This window comes from Rattus norvegicus, chromosome 20, assembly GCF_021556685.1.
Source record: "Rattus norvegicus strain SHRSP/BbbUtx chromosome 20, alternate assembly SHRSP_T2T, whole genome shotgun sequence".
Lineage (NCBI taxonomy): Eukaryota > Metazoa > Chordata > Mammalia > Rodentia > Muridae > Rattus > Rattus norvegicus.
In genome coordinates, this window is record NC_141553.1 from 20441128 (window position 1) to 20461510 (window position 20383).

Sequence of the window (20383 nt, forward strand, 5' to 3'; positions counted from 1 at the left end):
TGAACTGGCAGAACAGAGCTGAGCTTAAGCCTTTCTGAATGCAATTCAGATGCCCATGTAGAGTATCTGTAGCCAGTCACTTAGATAGAATATGTCATTGCCCTTTGGTCCAGCACCCAAACATTTAGGGTAGCAAAACACAGCAGAGTGTATTGACTAGAGAGGGAGAAGAGGGGAAAATGGAGGACCGTACCCACCGTTGCTTTGATGGAAGAACCAGGCATAAGGTCACTCCAGCTCCTTTTCATCCTGTGTTAATAGTCACGCAGTTGACTTCTAGTAGTCAACTTTTTGGCTTCTCCAAAGCATCCATTTTCTATTGGCAGGCTGAAAATAATAATGTCTACTACAGAGTGTGGAGGGTTCGATGAGAACAGGCATTGTTCTTACTTTATTATTTTAGCATTCTTTATTATCGTTATTATTATTAATCAATTCTTCCTTTAGAGAGTACATCAATGTAAGATGGTTGTTTATCAGCCAACCTTGTGTTTGTTAAACAAAGGAATCACTGGTGGCGGTTGGTGGTACAAGAGTGTTCTCTGGGATTGACACTTCTCTTGTCAGAAACTTCGGTTCAAACATTTCCATTGGACTGGGCATAGGGGCTCATATGTGCAACCCCAAGACTTGTAAGCTGAGGCTGAAGTTTTCCTGTGAGTCTGAGACTAGCCTGGGCTACACAGTGAGTTCCAAGCCATCTTGGATTTGCCTCCAAAGACCCTGCCCCACACCCAACCAAACCAAACCAAACCAAACCAAACCAAACCAAACCAAACCAAACCAAACCAAACCAAACCAAACCAAGACATAAAATACCTTCACTTTAAATGCATTCCACATTCAGAAGGAAGAACGGCATTCTTACTATCCTGGAGACTGCTATTCATACATTTGTGGTCTTTAGAGCGATCCAGTCTGATAAACTCTTTTTAGAATTTAAGGAAGAAAATCATCAAAGGCATGAGATACCCTGGACCGTGTTATTTATCAACATTTAACTTGCAACCACCGCCTATCAGAGACCTTTGGAAGAAGTCACTCCCAGGCTGGAATTCAGAGTTATTCTTTAAACTCCTAACCCTTCCCCTGTTGGCACAGTGGCCACCTTCCGCCAGGGCCTACCCGGCGAGCACAATTTTCTGTGCAAGCCTGATTCGTCTTCTTTTCAACTCTGCTTTCAAGTTATTACAGATGAATCTAGCTGGCATTCAATGCTGATATAGAAATAGAAAAAAAAAAAAAGAAGAAAAGTTCTCCTGGGATAAAGGTGTGGATGAAAACACCTTTCCACAGAGGCTGGTGAAAAATAAGATTATTTTTTTATTGATGTGTCAAAGAAAAGGTCATCTTCAAAATAGCCCCCCTTTTATTTCCCTCTATCTCCTGCCTTCTGCTTGGAATTCACATCAACTTCCATCACCAGATACTTGTTGCTGAAGCCCCAGCATAAGAGAGAGGCTCGGGTTGCCTGCCCTTTCCTTGCTTTGTCTTATTCCTTTGAGGGCTTTAACACCCCTTTCCCCCCTTGAAGCCTGCTTCTGCCATTTGCCCTTTGTCCTTTGTCTTGCACTGACTTAAGGGAGAACACATCAAACTTAATTTGATGGAACAAAAGCTTCCTTTTTATTGAGAGCAAAACAACGTTGAGGGAAGGTCTAACTCAGACAAGCTTCCTTAAATCAGTCCGGGGCTACGACTCCCGTGGAGAAGCTAAGTATTTAGCTGGGCCCAGCTGCTGTTGTCAATGGCAACTGTTGTGCATACACTGTAGTATGTAAGGGCATAAATGTCCTTATTATTTAAGCGTACGCTTGCAGATCAAGGGTGTTCGCCCGTGATACACACCTTGAACATCTTGGAATACAGCTAGACCTTACTATCATATTGTACCAAGATATTATTTTAAGCTTAGTATTTTTACCTTTTAGAATCTTTAAAGATGTGGTTTTGAGCTGGAGAGATTGCCCAGTGGTTAGAGCACCTGTGACTTTGGCAGAGTTTCCCAGCAACTACGTCAGGCAGCATAAAATAATTCATCACTCCAGATCCAGGGGATTTGACACCATCATCTTCTGGCTTCAAAGGACATCTTTATTGGTGTGTGCTCATAGGGATAAATATAAATGAAAAAGAAAAATCTTTTTTAAAAAACCAGATATTCTCATTAGACTACCTTCTGCACTCGGTGCTGGCTGTATTTCCCTTTTCGATGTCTAATTGCTGTGGAACAGGGAGGTCTCTTTTTCAAGCACCCATTCCTCCGGGGTCACATGTCATAGTTCACACCTCACATGCTTCCGTCTGCTCATTTCCTGGTAACTTCTATGTTTGGCAAGGTGAACCTTCAGACTATCCGTTTTCATTTGGGTAGCCATTTTCTTAGTGTGATTTGAGATTTCCTGTGAACTCAGGACACAGGCATTTATTTTATCTGTGTTTTGTTAAGGTTTCCTGCCACCCTGTCACTTGTCACTGTTATTTACAGCATCTTTTCAAAAGCAGATATTTCTAATTCTCATGAACTCCATCCAATCAATTATTTGTGTCTTGGGTTGTGGCTTTAGGGTTGCATCAATATCTAAAGTCACCGTCAGCCTGACATTTTCTAGATTCACTCTAGGGTTATCTCCAGAACTCATACAATTTTAAACTTCCCACCTAACTATGACTAATTTTAGATTCCTTCTTTCCTTCCCTTCTTTTTTTCAGCAGTTTTTGGAATGAAAGACTCTTGACCATGGTAGACAAGAATAACTATGACTTCAGCCCTTTCTAAGAGCTACACACACGATATGGATTACTTTTGTGTGTGTTGTGTGTGAGCATGTCTGTCTATAAGGCGTTTGCCTATGCGGGCTCATGTGGAGGCCAGAGATTGACATCAGCTCTCTTGCTTATTCACATCTCCACCTTTATTTTTTGAGACAAGGTCGTCCACGTCCACTGAGCCTGGAGCTCATCCATTCTGTTTCGCTGGCAAGTCAGCAACCCCTCCCCTTTTTCCTGTCTTCACTCATGAACGCTGCCAGATTTGGCTTTTGTAAGTGCTGGGAATCCTTTCTAAAGTCATCTGTCTTGTGCATCAAATTCTTCATCCATTGGGTCATCTCTGCAGATCATGAATTAATTTTATTTTTACACACGTTTATCCAGTCACTTCCACCATTTTCGAGAGAGGTGAATTCTCTTTTGGTGAATATTTTTTTTTCTGTTGTCACTGTGATCTCTAAAGTAGGGAAATGCCAGTCTCCAATGTTGCAATTCTTCAGCATCCTTTTGGCTACTCTGAATCACTCACCTTTCCATACAGATTTGGAATAAGTCCACTCCTAGTCACAATGACAACATGTTGGCATTCTGATTGAGATTGTGTTGAATTTATAAACCAAGTTGGGAAGACTGACCTTTTAGCAATAGTGAATCACATTAGTCATGAAGATGGAATATCTTTCTTCTTCTTCACACACACACACACACACACACACACACACACACACACACAGAGAGAGAGAGAGAGAGAGAGAGAGAGAGAGAGAGAGAGAGAGACAGAGAGACAGAGAGAGACAGAGAGAGACAGAGAGAGAGAAAGAGAGATGGAGAGAGACAGAGACAGAGAGAGACAGAGAGAGAGAAAGACAGATATAGAAAGACAGACAGAAAGATAAAGATAGAGACAGGCAGACACACACACAGAGACAGACAGACACACATACAGAGACAGACACACACACACACAGAGACTTTTGTACTCCTGAGTTGCACATCCTGTTACCTATGCCTCTGTGGTGGTTTGAATATGACCCATGAAGTGGCACTATTAAAGGAGGTGTGTCCTTGTTGGAGTAGGTGTGGCCTGACCTTGTTGAGTAGGTATGTCATCGTGGGTATGGGCATTGAGACCCTAATCCTCACTGGCTGGAAGCCAGTCTTCTGTCTGCTGTTAGATGAAGATGTAGAACTCTTAGCTCCTCCTGCACCATGCCTGCCTGGATGCTGCCATGTTCCTGCCTTGATGATAATGGATTGAACCTCTGGACCTGTAAGCCAGCCCCAATTAAATGTTGTCCTTGTAAGACTTGCCTTGGTCATGGTGTCTGTTCAGAGCAGTAAAACCCTAACTAAGACAGTCTCCTTCTATTCTTTAGGGGTGGGCCACTGATCAAACCCACACTTAAGGGAGGGATGATATTAAGACTTCATCTTTATGACTTCTGACACAGCCCCACAGTATGGCTTCAGTTTTCTAGAGACAAAGCCATCATTATAGGAGGGATGGGGAGCAGAGCAACCCTCGTGCATCCCCACTTTAATTAGAAGAGCGAAACTGCTAATCATGGAATTGGCGCACAGGCTCACATAATAACATAGTTGGATGTCTTAGAAAGCCTTCACAATGCTCTAATTTTAGAATCAAAGCAACACCGTTCAGTCTATCTGCTGCTTTGTCATATCCAAGCCCTCGCTAGAGGATTTTTCTAAAGGAGTGACTATATGGTAGATTAAAAAACCCGGACATCTCTCCTGTGCTTTTAATACAATGCCTCTCCTAGTCATTAGAACACAGACGTGCAGAGAGTATGTGATATAAAACTCAACCAAATGAAATTAGTAAATCATTAAAATCTAAATCTTATCTTTTCTGGGCCTTTTAAAAAAAAAAAAGGGATTGTGTGATCTTGCAGGAAACCCAGTGAGCTACGTAACAGTGCACTTCTGGACAGGAGAGAGGGACATGTGAGGATTTTTCTCAATATCTTACATGTATGGGGTATCCAAGGACTCAGTTATGTTTTATGTCAGGGAAATGAAATGCAGTTAACCAGATATGTCTATAAACCAAGTCAGATGAAACGGCGAGAAGATGGAAGATGGAAAGATGTCTCCACGCACCGTCATCCCAGAAATGGACTCTCCTTATAGCTCCGGCTTTGGAAAGGTCCTTTCTCCAGACAGCACCCCAGGACTTAGCACCAGGACCCATGAGTCTCTAGAGCTAGAGACATTAAGCTCTAGAATGGTTGTGGTTCAACAATTCAGGGCTTTCTCTATTTCTCTTTTGATATAATAAATGGACATGAATAGGACCCCCATTGAAGGAATCAGAGAAAGAACTGGAAGAGCTTGAAGGGGCTCGAGACCCCATATGTACAACAATGCCAAGCAACCAGAGCTTCCAGGGACTAAGCCACTACCTAAAGACTATACATGGACTGACCCTGGACTCTGACCTCATAGGTAGCAATGAATATCCTAGTAAGAGCACCAGTGGAAGGGGAAGCCCTGGGTCCTGCTAAGACTGAACCCCCAGTGAACTAGACTGGTGGGGGGAGGGCGGCAATGGGGGGAGGGTTGGGATGGGAACACCCATAAGGAAGGGGAGGGGGGGAGGGGGATGTTTGCCCGGATACCGGGAAAGGGAATAACACTCGAAATGTATATAAGAAATACTCAAGTTAATAAAAAATAAATAAATAAATGGACATGAACTCATTGTACAGATGGTCTTCACACTGAAGATATTAAAAATAATGTGGACTCAAGAGCTGAACATCACACACACACACACACACACACACACACACACACACACACACAATCAGTTCTCTTTTGGTTAGCATTTTATCCTAAGTAAAGTCCTAAAATAGATCATTTTCGAGTTTAAGATTCTATTAACCCATCCCTGAAAACAATGCAGATAAAGTATTGCTAAGTTTTATCAATTCCTCACCTATCCTCAAAGCAGAGGTCACATAGAAAGACCCTGGAGCCTGAAGACGTGAAGACACTGGTGTCAGTTGACACTGCTGGAGACCTTGAGGAAGGGTGGCCTTGGCAATGCCGAGTGGACCTCAACCATAACTCTGACTGAAGAATCATGTGCAATGTATCCAAGAATACACAACTCTTTGCAAAGATTTGCTGATATGATAGACCATGCGAATGCTGGTCACGCTAGAGATGTAGATGCTGAGGTCTATGGACTCTGATGCAGGTTTTCCTGAAATAAATGGGCATCACTACTGTGAGTCACTGTGGAAGAAAAGTTACCTCCCAAGGAGGGATGAAAAGGCCTGGAACTTCCCTGTCATTAACAACTAGAAGATTGTTCTCCATACACGACACAGCTGTTGCAGACCTGGCTGTGCATGCCTTGATTTCGATAGAAGGTGCACATTCCAATGTGCTTCCTGGTCACCCTGGCCTTATGCTGGACTGTTGAAGAAAATTTTAATCTCGATCCAGGGTTTCTACTTCACCTTGGACCATTTAGATCCCAGATAAAATGCACATACGTTTTATATTTACAATAATAACTTAAACAGCACAAGAGCTGGGCAGATGTCTACCCTCTATGCTGTTAGAATCTACTCTCCTCATCATAACCCCAAATTATAATTCATTTTTTCATCTTGGCTGCTCTTAACTCCAATTGGCTAGCCCTCAGGGCCAGGTTTTCATGAATTCACCTAACCAATGGTGGCTTCTCCTTTCTCCTTCCTTCTCCCCCTCATGGTTCTCCTCTGACCCCAAGCCTGGAGACCCTAAAGCCCACCTATTCTTCTGCCCAGATATTGGCTATCGGCCTCTTTATTCACTAATCAGAAATAATGCAAGGCAGAGTATCATCACTTGTATCTATGTGGGAACTCCAGAGGGCCTGCACTTAGCATTATAATACACAGGAAGTAGGACTACAAACGGAAGTTGTGCTGAATTAGAGATAGAGAGGTTGTACTTTTTAGGGCCTCAGATGGCTAAAATTAAAAGCGTAAGAATGTACATTTGCAGACATAGCTGTGCTCTTCTGCATTTGACTTTCCCATTGCTTACATGACAGCCTACACTTACAAAAGCAAGCCGAGAGCAGCTTGGGAGACTTGACATCTCTGGAGAAAGAAAGACGTGATGCTTCACATCGATCGTCAACCGGGCAGGGTCCAGGAGCAGACCTCTGGGCATGTCTCATACATAGGAAGCTTCCAGATTAAGAGAACCAAGGTGGTCCAATTGCCTTGAACGTGGGGAATACCACACCATGATCTGGGGGGCCTGGGCATGGTGAAACAGGCAGAAATTGGGCTGAGCACCAGAACTGTTCTCTCTCTGCTTGCTGGTTGTAAATGGAGTGCGGTCACTTCAGTCACTTGCCTCGAGCTCCTACCATCAGCCTTCCCTCCCCCCAGGACTTCAATGTACTGGAAAACTGAGCCCAAATGTACTCTACCTTCTTCAAGTCACCTTGTCAAGAATTTCTTTTTATCACAGCAGACATGAAAGAACGAACACAAAGGACTGTAAGTCAAACCGTCCCCAGAGCTTTTTTCTAAGAATATAGAACTTGGAATCATGCAAATGCTAAAAGAACCTTAAGAATTATGATGGGATATGTATTCCGGACTCCTGCAGAAATAAACTAGTGAGCCAAAAGGTTGAAAATGAGATTCAAACATACAAAACCAAAATGTAAACTATGTACACTATGAATAGAGGACAACAGAAACCCACCATTATTTCAAAAAGTATAGCAAAATTCAGCATTCTATTCAGATCAAACCACAAGTTCAAAGATTTATAGTACTAAATATGTAAAACAAACAAGCAAACAAACAAATGTCACATAAATTTTACACATAGTATAAAAAGTACTCAGAAATTATCCCATGCATGGTCTGGCATGTGTTGCCTCTTAGAACCAGGAAAAGCAAAGTAGAATGAAGCAATACGCCATCAACTTCTCTTAAGTGCTTGGAAACACTTCTAACTGCCTCTTTGCAGTTAGAAGACAGAACCACAGATTGCAATTCCAAGCCTTCCTGGGATCCAGTCGCAAACGTACAAGGAAACTTAAATTACCATTGACTACCCACTTAAAGTGCTCTTTGGGTAGAGTTGAGCATTAAAAATTCCAAAGATGGGGTTGGGGATTTAGCTCAGGGGTAGAGCACTTGCCTAGCAAGAGCAAGGTCCTGGGTTCGGTCCCCAGCTCTGGAAAAAAAAATTCCAAAGACTACACATGGAGGGACCCATGGCTCCAGCTGCATATGCAGCAGAGGATGACATTATGTGGTATCAGGAAGGGGAGGCCCTTGGTCCTTTGGAGACTCGATGACCCAGCGTAGGGGGATGCAAGGGCGATGAGATGGTCGTGGGTCGGTGTGAGGAGAGTACCTTCACTGAGGCAGGTGGGAAGGGACAGGATAGGAGGGTTGTGGAGGGGAAACCAGGAAGGGAAATAACATTTGAAATGTAAATAAAATAACCAATACAAAAATTGAAACCATAGAAAAATTCCACTGTGCGTGCGTGCGTGTGTGCGTGTGTGCGTGTGTGTGTGTGTGCGCGCGCGTGTGTGTGTGTGTGTGTGTGCGTGTGTGTGCGTGCACGCCAACACGTGTACAGATATTTGTTGGTCTGTTTGTCAATCTGTCCATCTGTCTGTCTGTCGGTCCATCTGTGTGATTTAGAGGGAAGATGCTCACCTTTGTGAGTTTTACCTAAGTTCTCCCCAGTGAAGACTGGAGAAAGAGTTCCTTGTGCTTGAAGCAAAGAGAAAAGGTAGCCAGGAAAATATTCTTTTACCGATGAAGACAAAGGGAGCTGTCACCCAGGAAAAACAAAAGCTGTGCACCGTAGGACGTGTGGGAGCTCTGCTGGCGGAGTGACATCACATGAAATGTGTATGTACATAAATCCGTAGAGGACACTCACAGTCATAAATATCCCAGGAGCGTGGAGGACTTTCTTTGCGGGAGGAATGTACCAGTTACGTAGAGTTTGCACTGCACTGCACTGCAGGGCTCTGAGTGTGCATGGAAGTGATGCGGTTGAGAACAGGAATGCAGATGACATGGTGGGTATCCAAAGAAGCCTGGTGCCCAGTGTTTGATTTTATGAAGTGCTGAGGCATTGGAAGTCAAGCCGTGATAAGCCAAGGATGTATTTAGAGACCACAGAACGAGCCTAGCATATAAACAGGCAATTTAGAGCCAGAACCAAGGGACGCTAAAAGCACAAACCACACTCATTCTGAAAGACATGGAGGGTAAAGAGAAAGAACAAGGCACAGGGTGGTAAAACGCAGACTTTAATAGGAACATTGAAAAGTTGGGAGACAGGTTATCAAACTTGGTAAAAGGGAGACCCCATTATAAAGATTTTTTAAATTATTATTTTAAATAGTGTGTTAGATTTACATTAGCCCAGGTGTCCGAGAATCCAGAGGCATCATATTTTCCTGGTGTTAGAGTTACAAAAAGCTTTGAGTTGCCTGACTTGGATGCTGGGCACAGAACTTGGGTTCTCTGGAAGAGCCTTAGGTGCTCATAACCTCCGAGCCATCTGTTCAGCCTTCAAGATCCCATTACATTCATAAGGCGTCTATAAGATAGATACAGAGGGTAAACTATGAAAGACTAGAAAATAACTTACAGCGCAGACACTAAAGGGAGCTAGAGAACACGTTCTCTGAAAGCGAAGAGGATGCATTCACCAAGACGGCTGCTATTCTGGGCCACAACCCCCAACAAGCTGAAAGGAGTTGAAATCTGACCATAAATAGCTGAAAGGATAAATCAATACCAAATCTAGACAATCCTCCAATGTTTGAAAATCAAACCACAAATTGCCAACTACAGTAACACAGAGAAAGGAAGAGATCGCGAGGGAGCTTAGGAAATACGTAATGAAAGCACGACCTATCCAAATTTGTGGGATGCACAGGCAACATGCTGTTTGCAAGGGGAAGTGTACAGCTCTAAATACAATACGGAGGATAAAAATCTAAACCCCTGACGCACTATCCAGCTAAAGGTTAAAAAATAAAATAAGGGGTTGGGGATTTAGCTCAGTGGTAGAGCACTTGCTTAGCAAGCGCAAGGCCCTGGGTTCGGTCCCCAGCTCCGAAAAAAATAAAATAAAATAAAATAAAATAAATTCAAATCAAATCAAAGAGATGGAGAGATGGTTCAGTGGTTAAGAGAATCTACTGTTCTTCCAGCAAAGGAACAGAGTTCAGATCCCAGCGCCAACTTCAGGGGGCTCATAACTGCCTCTACCTCCAGTTTCAGAGAAGCTGGCGCCCTCTTGTGGACTCCGTGATCACTGCACGCATGTGTGCGCACACAAACCTCATCACATATGTATAAACGTATTTAAAAAATAAAAGCAATTCTTTAAAAGCGCGCCTAGTAAGTAAAACGGAGAACATCGAAAAAGGAAAGCAGAAATTAGCCTTGCGAAGGGCTCTCCTGAGAGAGCTGGGTGGGGTGTGGGGGGATGATTTCTGCCCTTGCTTTCAACACGCCAAGTGCAAGTCTTGTCTCCAAAGTCATGGGGAATAGAAACATTTCAACATAGCAAGCAAAGATCTGCGGGGAAGGCTGAGTGCCAAACCACAATTAGGGTAGCTGTGAGACTCATAAACTTCTTGCCAGAGATTCCTGGAAAAAAATGTGACCAAAGAAACCTGGGGAAACGTTGGGCTTTCTACACTCGGGAGAAGCTTGAAGCTCCGAGATTCAGGAGTTAATAAATGTTACTCTATAATCTAATAAAGCGTGGAACATTTGAATCAACATTTTAAAGCTATGCTTATGGCTAAACCCAAACACCATTGTAGATTCTTAATGTGAGGAAGCTCTTCAAATGAAGTAGTGCATATCAGCTGGGGAAGAGAGATGACTGGGTAGACATGAGAACACACGCCAACCTATGCAGGAGGATTGACATCAGTGTTCCAGGACGTGGTCACTCTCAACCTGATTCTGCATCTAGAAAGCTAGGTTTGTAGCCGTAGTCATTTTGAGATACTGTGAAGTCGTATGAGGAGCCTGGGGCTTTTGACTTTGAGTGGGAAGCCTGCACCATGACTTATGGGATTTCTGTCATCGCTCTTGACGATTACTAGCGACTATTAAAGTATCAGGGAGTCAATGATCTGGCAAGTATTTATTGGGTCTATTTAAAATATTTCGAGACAAGCCTTAGATGCTTTGACCATACTGGGCAACTTACTCATTATGTAACTCAGGGCTGACCTGGCATTCATCAGGCTTTTGCCTCAGACTCATTTTTTTTCCAGAGCTGAGGACCGAACCCAGGGCCTTGCGATTGCTAGGCAAGCGCTCTACCACTGAGCTAAATCCCCAACCCTTGCCTCAGACTCATAAGTTCAGGTTACAGGTGTGAACGGCCTCACTTAGATTCAGCGAATACTTCCAATAGTGCTATGCACTATTCTGGGTTTGAGGGCACAGTGAGGGATTAAGAGAACTTGGGTATGGTTTTCATGGAGCATATTGGGTAATGCGATGATGGGTGGAGTGGAAGTGAACACAAGAGGAACTGAGCATGGGACAGTGCTGTCAAACACGAGAGGATGATGTGATGGGGTGGTTCGTAAAGAGGGAGAAGCCAGAGAACTGTGTGCACACATTGGTGTGTGCCCCAGGCCTGTAGATATGTGGCTGGGGACGTCCTTTTTGGGCGAGTGGCCTTTGAAAGTTGAGAACAGATGACAAGAAGACTCCGGCCATGACTCTACCAGGAAGATAAGGACCTTCTAGGCCAAGGAAATGGAAAACCTCCGGGCTGGAATATTTTGTTTGAAGCTGGATGTTGTCTGCAGTAAGGTGCTGGGAGAGACTAGGGCAGAGAAGTGACTTAAGGGACTTACCTGTGGGTCTCACTTCCGCCAGCATTGCACTCTGTTTTCCATTCTTTCTTCTGTTAACGTCACACTGGACGCATCGGCTTCACCTAGGTGATAGCAGAAGGGCTGAGCAAAGCTTCTCTCAGGAAAGGGGAGAGCCTGATGGTGTTCCACAGCCAGAGGGGTTTCTGAGAGTCAGTGGGCTGCCGCAGCCACAGAGAGGCCAAAGGACAGCAGCAAACATCCTTCATCCCTACTTCTCTGTTCACAAGTGTTTGGAAAATAATAAAAATAAAGGTCTCTGCCCCAGGGTCACGGTTAGCTAAGGAAATCAGTTTGGTAATGCCAGAATAGAATAAAACATGTCCCAATGTGTCGTGAGTCCTTAAAACAGCAAGAAGGAAGGGAGTCTCTTGTTTGGAGCGTAGTGTAGCCCCGACCCATTCTGTATACACTGTACCCAAGCCCAGAACCACAGTCAGCTTGAAATGGGCCAAATGCTTTGGGGGTTATGGTCATAATTATTTCCTTCATACACAAGTCAGCAAATGCCCTGGGAATGTTTTTAAGATGCTGTTCCCTTCCTTAGGAGAAAGACGAACAACTCCATTTGAGTCTATGACCCCAGTTTGAGGATGGATTTTAAAGACCAGTTCTGGGTTTGTGAATTTGCAGCGACAGCCAGGGAGCAAATTATGCACCCATTTGAGTGAACACAGACACACACACACACAGACACACACACACACACACAGACACACACACAGTGACATTTTGAGGAAGCCAGCCTATTATTCACCCAAGCTGATACCAGCTAAATTAACAGAACAGGAAGGAAGCAGTTTGCAGAATACACAGGTATAGTAAGTGGAATCAGAATAAAGGTTAGTGAAATCACACAGTCTCCAGCTCTCTCATGAATAATTCACGAGAAAACTAAAAATAGGACCAGCCCTCCCTGATACCAACTATTTATGAGCAGTGGAATCCGCACATAGATGGCTTGTTGGGACCTCTGAGGTCCTCTCAATGGTTATCTCATTAAGGGATGTGCTCAGTATCTGCAGATAAATAGACAAGGAGGCAGCATCCATCACGCGGCGTGATTTATGTTTGACACCTAATGTAATGTAGCATCCTCAGTCAAAATATTTTAGGGACTGCAGTAATTCTATATCATTGCCATCTACGACATGACAGTCCGTGTAGCCACTTAGACCGATGACAGGCACAAACAAGCAACCATTCAACCTTGGCTGTCGAACTCCGTGGTTTACTTCTCAGCTCGTAGATCTTGTGGCTGGCTAAAGCGATGCTGCTTTTCTCTCTTTCAGCCTGAGGTGGTGAGCATCGGTGTAGCTTTGGACCTTCCTGTCCCACAAGATTAAAAGTCATACTAAAACACTTAAGAGTGAAGATGTGGTTCAAGGCCCGGTGAGAATGAAGAAGACCCACCAACCCAGGCCTTTTTGCTTGCCCGAGGTATTAATTACTTTGAGGTTGTGAAAACAGTATCTGATGAAAAGAGTTGAAAAGAGGGTGGATTTATTTTGGCTCACGGTCCTAGGGTTAAGTCCAGCGTGGTAGAGAAGCTACAGAGACAGGAGATTCGTGGACAGCACACATGGCTAGGGTTCTGCATCTCAGCTCCTCACGGAACAGGAAGTAGAAGGATGACAGGAAGTAGGGCAAGGCTATTGGACGTCAAGACCGGCCTTACAAGGGCCTTTTTCCTCCAGCTAAGCTCCACGAACTAAATATTCCTAACGTCCCCAAACATCACCCGCAGCTTAGGACCAACTGTTCAAACACAGGAGTCTCTGGGGGACATTATAACCCGAAAGGTAGCACGTGGCTAAAATTGGTTAGATTTGGATAGCAACTCCCATTTCGAACCGGATGTGTGAGTTTTGTTTCCGTAGATCTGCTCCCAGTCGCCTTCATTTGTATAGTTTAACATTTGAGTCTGTGACTCTTTATTCGGCGACATTATTTGCGTTGATCGCTGTTCCTTCACTCACGTTGCTTTAAGGGGACGTGTGAAAAGATCCGGTGACGTCCACCCAGCATGCCTCTGCCAAGTCCGCTCTAAATCTAACTGTGGATGGATCCTCTGGGACTAAGCATACTCAGACACAGGAAAGGAATTAACTTCACAAACGGCAGTTGAATCCTCATTGTGTACATTTTATTGTCAAAGAAGTAGGAGGGAGGGCGTGTGGAGAAGAAAGAAGGGTCAAGAGCCATGGTTGTGTTCTCAAGAAATCCAAGAGCTGTGTGACTGTTTACTTAACCCACGGTGCACTCATTCGAATATGCCGGTGGACATATAAAGGTACTGCCTACTAGATCAAAAGGGAAAGGTTTCATGCTACTGTACCATCCAAGATGCTGCTTGTGGATTGCCTGAGATCATAACAGGTAACAAGCAAAGAGAGCCCTTATTACAGATGAATCCGAAGTCATTACAGGGAGGAAAATGGCTCTTCCCTTGGGACTCGCTCTTGTTTATCTTGGGTGAGTTTGGCTCTTTTTATTCTTTCTCTTTTCGGGGGAGACATAGCAAGAGGAAAGGGATTTTAAAAAGGAGGGAGATAGATGAGGAGAAAGGAGTGTGGTTGTGAAGAGGGAGCTCCGGGGTGACGGAGACAGAAAAGGGGGAGACAGGAGAGCCACAGTACACATCTGCCATCAACGGAGAGCAGACTTAAGCTTATTAGGGTTAACAACACAACTTTCAAGCTGGGAAATGAAGACTAATCCTCAGTTATGTTGAGCTCTCAGAGGCATTTAGCCGTGTGATATAAATGTCTGCCAAGCATCTCTGGGGCAACTTTGGGTTCGTGGATGCCACACTCCTTTTTGCCTCACTGTCTGCTCTTTTGCTTTAGCTACTCTGGCCAGTCATCTTTCTCTGGGGATTCCTTGTGTCTGTCTCCTAAGTGCTGGGATTCCAGGCTGGCTACCTAGTGCCCATCAGGCTTCGAAAATGTTGTTGCATTATTTTTTAATTACTTCCTTTATTTTCTTGAGATTATAATTTAATTATATAATTTTCCCCTTGACCCTCCTCCCTCAAAGCCCTCCCATGTACTCCTTCTTGCTCTCTTTCAAGTTCATAGCTTTGGTTTTTCTGAATTGTTGTCACATAAGGTACACACACACACACACACACACACACTCTCTCTCTCTCTCTCTCTCTCTCTATATATATATATATATATATATATATACACACACACATATATATTATATACATACATACACACATATGCATATATACACACATACATATATACATATATATACACATACATACATATGCATACATATATACATATACATAAAGCATACATATATACACATATACACATGCACATATATAGATATATAGATATATACACACATACACATGTACACAGAAATGTATACACATATACATATATACACATACACATATACATATATACACATACACATATACATATATACACATACACATATACACACATATACACATACATTCACACATATATACATATACACACATATATATTATACACATATATACATGTACACAATACACATGTATACATACATAGGTATATACATATATGCACATATACATGCATACATATATACATTTAAACATACATACATATATGTATACTTAAATATATAAACTCAACTTGCTCAGTCTGTGCAATGATACTTGTCTATATTTTTAGAGCAGACCTTTTAGTATTGGACAACCAATTGCTATGCTTTCCCCTGGGGCAGACTATTTCTCCCGCTCTCACCATTCCTTAGTTTCTTATCCTTCTTTGTGCAGGGTTGAGGCCTTAGTCTTTTCCCCAGCTACTTTGCGTGCCCATTGTTGCTGTCTTTGTTTAGCTGAGGTCTAGGCAGTTGGGCTGCTGAGACTTTATGAGTGTAGCTTCTGAAGTTATGAGGAGACCGCATCTCACGGCAAACTCCCTGGTTCTCTCGGCTCTTACAAACCTGTCCCGACTTCCTCGATGTTTCCTGAGCCTTGCGTTCAGAAGTTGTGTTTAGGACACAGAAAGAACACAAATGTCCCTCAGCTGACAAGTGGACAATGGAAGTGTATAAACACTACTGAAAACTATTCAGCTATTTAAAAAATGAAAGGACCACGGACTTCACAACTAAATGGTTGGAACTGGAAAATATCATATTGAGTGTCCTAAACCCGATTCAGAAAGACAAACATGGAAGGTTTCCGCTCTTCAGAGGCGCCCAGCTCCAAATCCTCAGATGTGAGTGTGTACTCTGGAGGAACTGCAGAAACTCGGAAAGTAAGAGGGGGTTATTGTCACAGTAGAGGTGGGGCTGGAAGCAGTAGAGAGGTGAGTACCCAGTACAAGTGATCCAATGGGGAAATAGAATAAGGCGCTTTAATTAGGAGATGGATGGAGATAAATTCAGAAGCAGGAGTGGGGAGGTTAAGGATGTCTGAAAACTTGTTAGGAATCATACTATTATTAACTACCTAAAAATATTCCATGATACCTGTAACTTTGTGTATAAATACATATACATACATACATACATACATACACACACATATATATGTATACATACATACATACATACATACATACACACATATATATATGTATATATACATACATACATATATACATACATATATATTAATGAATTTCTCACGTGGGCTTACAATGCTTCCTCCAAGAGCTAGAGAGCATCTACCAAATGAAGCTTGAGAAACCCTCTTTTGAGTTGTTGGCCAAAATTATGCAAGAGATTCCCCAGACACGCAGTCTGTTGATGCTGCTCTTGGTTGTCCCTCCCCAGAAGGTGAGTCCCTATTACTGAAGACACATGCAAAGCCCGGAGGGCCCTGACCTGGAAGCCTCTACCCTGAGGACTAGCATTCAACGCACCAGAAGATGCCATAGAAGCTTCAAACAAGGGAAATATCCAACAGTCCTACCCAGCCATGATATCCATGAACAACAGCAGCCAGCATGTCATGGTTACAACCCAGGAGTGGTATATGGGCACACATATCCCAGCAGTAGCCACCAGCCACCTCATTGGACCCAAGACCCCCTCAATAAGAAGGAAATTATGCCTTGTCCTGGAAAACTACCAGAAACTCAGGGCTAGTGAAGTCATGAATCTTGGAACGGTTCCTACGACCACTGCTTTACTAAGCCAGTATAATCCCTGACTGCATTCTAAACTTTCGCCCTTGTACCCAATGATAACTGCAGTCCTGACCCTTCAACAAGGAAACATCTCTTTTTATTAGACAGACACTATTAAAGAAACCACTACCAACCAAAACTGCAGAATTACAGAGCCCAACTCCATCGGGCTTTTTATATGAGTTCTTCTGACGCCAAGTCTAGAATCCTATTCTCATACTTTCCCAGCAAGGATTTTACATATTGAACAATCCACTCACCCTCTACCTACCACTTTGATGTTGAAAACACCACCATTCTTTCCCCTCAGTTCATGGTCCTCTGTAGGCGCTCCGACTAGCACTCTGACCTTCCCGTTCACGGTGGTAATTTTGTGCCTCTCTGGTCTGTCAGTTAAGTATAGCTGCCTGACTTTTGTTGTCTCGGAATTCTCTCTTGATCACTGTCGTCAAGGAGCTCATCTCTCCAGTGGAATACATTACAGCTCTCATCTATGAAGGATTCTTGTCACTTAGCTTTAGAAGAATCTCTCAGCACTTTGCTCCCCAGTCCTTTGGTAAATGGATTGTTCTCTCGGCTCTTCTATAAATTGCTATTGACTTGTGCATTGTCTGGCCTTATGCAGTCGCGTCTACTCCGTCAGAGCTGTTGATCACTGCCTTTATCCTCTGTACATCTCTCTCTTTTTTAGTTATCTGCTATTGCCTTATCTAAGCTACAAAGAGCTATGCCCACAGCACATCTTCATCACGTCTTGGGGTCTTACATACGGTATGTGCACTCACACGTAGATAAACTCACCCTTTTCCAACTTTATCTTTGAATCCCTTGATACTGTCACATCTTCAGAATGATGGTCTGCATGGATTCTCTGGTCCCTGGTGGACCATGGTGCCTAGATAATGACTCTGCATGCTTCCAGTGTCTACCTTCTGTTCCTGGGCACAGAACTTCCCCAACTGTGTTGTATTGCAACTTTCTCATTATTTAGTATCCATGAGGAAAGATGGGAGGAATCACAGTCTATACATGATTTTCCCCAAACAGGACCTTCTACCCCTTATAGGTAGGGAAACAAGATTCCCCTTTATCAGGGAGGGGTACTCTGTTTGTGAATGCAGAGTTCAAACTAAAGAATGGTACCTGAGGATTCAAGGTTTTTCAATATATACATTAAGATCCTTCCACCACAATGAACAACATCCCAGTTTGTCCTAAGCAGAGTGATTTTGCTACTGTAACAAGCATTCTAATATAGCCAGCCCACCAGTCCTTGAGGTTGGGCCTGGGTATGACATTCTGTTTTTTCTGTTTTCTGGAGGACCCAGGGGATATTCTTACAGAACTAACGAGGCTGTCTGTCATTTTTTCCACACTCTATCACATATTCCATCTCTCTTCTCCTTGAGCAGAACCATAAATAATTGCCTTATGCTTGGGTACCAGTGATGGAATTCTAACCTTAGAACACTAAGGCATTGTGTGCTAAATTCCTTTTTAGGGATGTAGTCTAAAACTCAGCTTTTGGTAGGGGGCCATCCTATATTGGTCTCCTAGGAGACAAACCGTAAGATGTTGAGATTTGCATGGGGGCAGTTGAGTAAGGATGGCTTTGAATGACATTTGTGATGAATGACAAGCACTTGATTGGGTAGAGGAGTTGGCGAAAGATGCAGGAGAAGCCTTGGGTGAGTCTATGATATGACCTAGATCTGAGCAGTGATTCGTAGGTACAGTGGAACCAAGAGTCCTAGGTGCCTGGACACTACCCTTGGCTGAAGGCAAGTGCTCTTAGGTAAGGTCATCATCAGCCAGATCACTTTCTGTCAGCTGGATCAGTTCCTAAAGAAGAAGTCTACTGTGAACTATAGCAGTCTACTCAACGGGCATCTGAGCAGTCCTGTGTTCTGTACTTCTTCAATTGTGTGTGTGTGTGTGTGTGTGTGTGTGTGTGTGTGTGTGTGTGTGTGTGTTTATCACTGTGGGTATTCAAGGAGGCAGGAAGAGGGCATGAGACTGCCTGGAGCTAGCGTTATAGAGCCTTGTCAGCCATCCAGTGTAGGTATTGAGAACTGAACTCTGGTTGTCTGCACAAGCAGTAGGCATTGTACTCTTAGCTACCGAATCTCTTTCTAGGCCACAGTGCCTTGGTCTTAAAGGAATTCCTAGACAGTGGGCTGTGTAATAAAGCATAGTTTCTTATAAAAATTTTGTCAATGGAGTTTAGATAGCATTTCCTTTGGAGTTGGTTACCTCTTGATGGTGGATTCTTTTACTAATTCCTCTTTGATTTCACTATAGCCCGCACAGACACTGAAATAGCACGTTCCATAGAAGCCTTCCTTTTTCAGTATGAAGTCAATGAATAAATGATGCAATGTACTTCTGGACAAACATTTCCCGGTGGACGTACTGGGCCCCAGTCAACACAGTGGTGGCTTCAGTGTCAGCCGTTCCACACTGCAAGATTTCAGTGTTGCCGCTTACACAAGAAACACTATGATTTTCCTATTTGTTTGTAATGATGACCGAAAAGGGCCATTTTGAGATACGCCTGTGTTTGTGGAAAGAAGGTGAATGCGAGGCAATGGCTTTGATGCTTGACCATGAGGTTGGGCTTTTTGGTGCTTGGCTGATGATGGGTGATTGGCACTCAGTTCCATGGATGGGGTTGAAATCTTCCCTGCTATAGAACCGCCTATTAGATTCATTAGGGATGCTTAAGAGAATACCAGAAAGGCTTAAGGATTTGTTCTGGGAAACAGATTGTTTGGGAACTGTTCGATTCCCCATGAGCACACAGTTTACCACAGCGTGCTTTAATTCTTCATTAAACAATGTCAATATTCGACTTGGGAGAAGTAATTGTACCCTTTTCTTAGGAGCAATTACCCTGATGGAAGCAATTAGTCAGCACTGCTACTTAAGAAGGAGCCCTGTGCTTAGGAAAGGCTTCAACTTGTATGTGCCACGTGGTTGGAATTGAGTTTGGCTCTGGATTCAGCTTGGCAGTGTGCATTGTCTTACAAAGGAGTCCTTTGGCTGTCCCTCCCGCCCCATCCCTGAAAAGTTGAGGGAAACTTCTAGTAAAAAACTGAATTTATTAAGGCCTATTGTATACATGTTTTATTGACAGCTATGTGCATCTGTCTGTACATTTTTAAGTAATGGAAACACATGTAAGGTAACAGGTAGCTACCAGCCTACTGGACCTCATCTATAGACACATAACACCCACCCTTTCATCAACACTGAATTTGGAGTTTAGATATCACTGAAAGAGACACAGGGAAGCAAGTCTAAGATAATTTCCCAGAAATCTGAAGGCATTTAAAACTCATTCATTTAGCCCCAGACCAGCATTTTTCTTGAGTGGGGCTATAAATAAATTCATTTGCACACTCTCAAACTCTACTGGTAATGTTCTCTATCTGGGATAGGTTTGGGAGAAACACGGGTGTTTGCAATTGTCAAAATTCAGTGGCTGGTTAATTTCACATCAAAGAAAAATATTTGGAATAAATGCTGAACCCTG

The 20383-nt window shown here is 43.3% G+C and overlaps 2 long non-coding RNA genes across 5 annotated transcripts in view; one reads left to right on the forward strand and one right to left on the reverse strand.

The window, feature by feature from the left end:
- Nucleotides 1–18295, reverse strand: part of LOC120098838 (uncharacterized) — a 40701-nt gene extending 22406 nt beyond the window's left edge. The window contains exons 1-2 of one of the 2 annotated variants that reach the window (XR_015645163.1): nt 17120–18295; nt 11678–11760 (exon numbers count right to left, since the gene is read on the reverse strand). This is a non-coding gene — a long non-coding RNA (uncharacterized LOC120098838). The remainder of the gene's footprint in view (nt 1–11677; nt 11761–17119) is intronic. The other variant, XR_015645165.1, reaches the window with a different exon arrangement.
- LOC120098840 (uncharacterized) overlaps nt 13329–20383 on the forward strand; it is a 95266-nt gene continuing 88211 nt past the window's right edge. For 2 of the 3 annotated variants that reach the window (XR_015645169.1, XR_015645167.1), the window contains exon 1: nt 13785–14170. This is a non-coding gene — a long non-coding RNA (uncharacterized LOC120098840). Of the gene's footprint in view, nt 14171–20383 lie in introns of all 3 variants that reach the window. The other variant, XR_015645166.1, reaches the window with a different exon arrangement.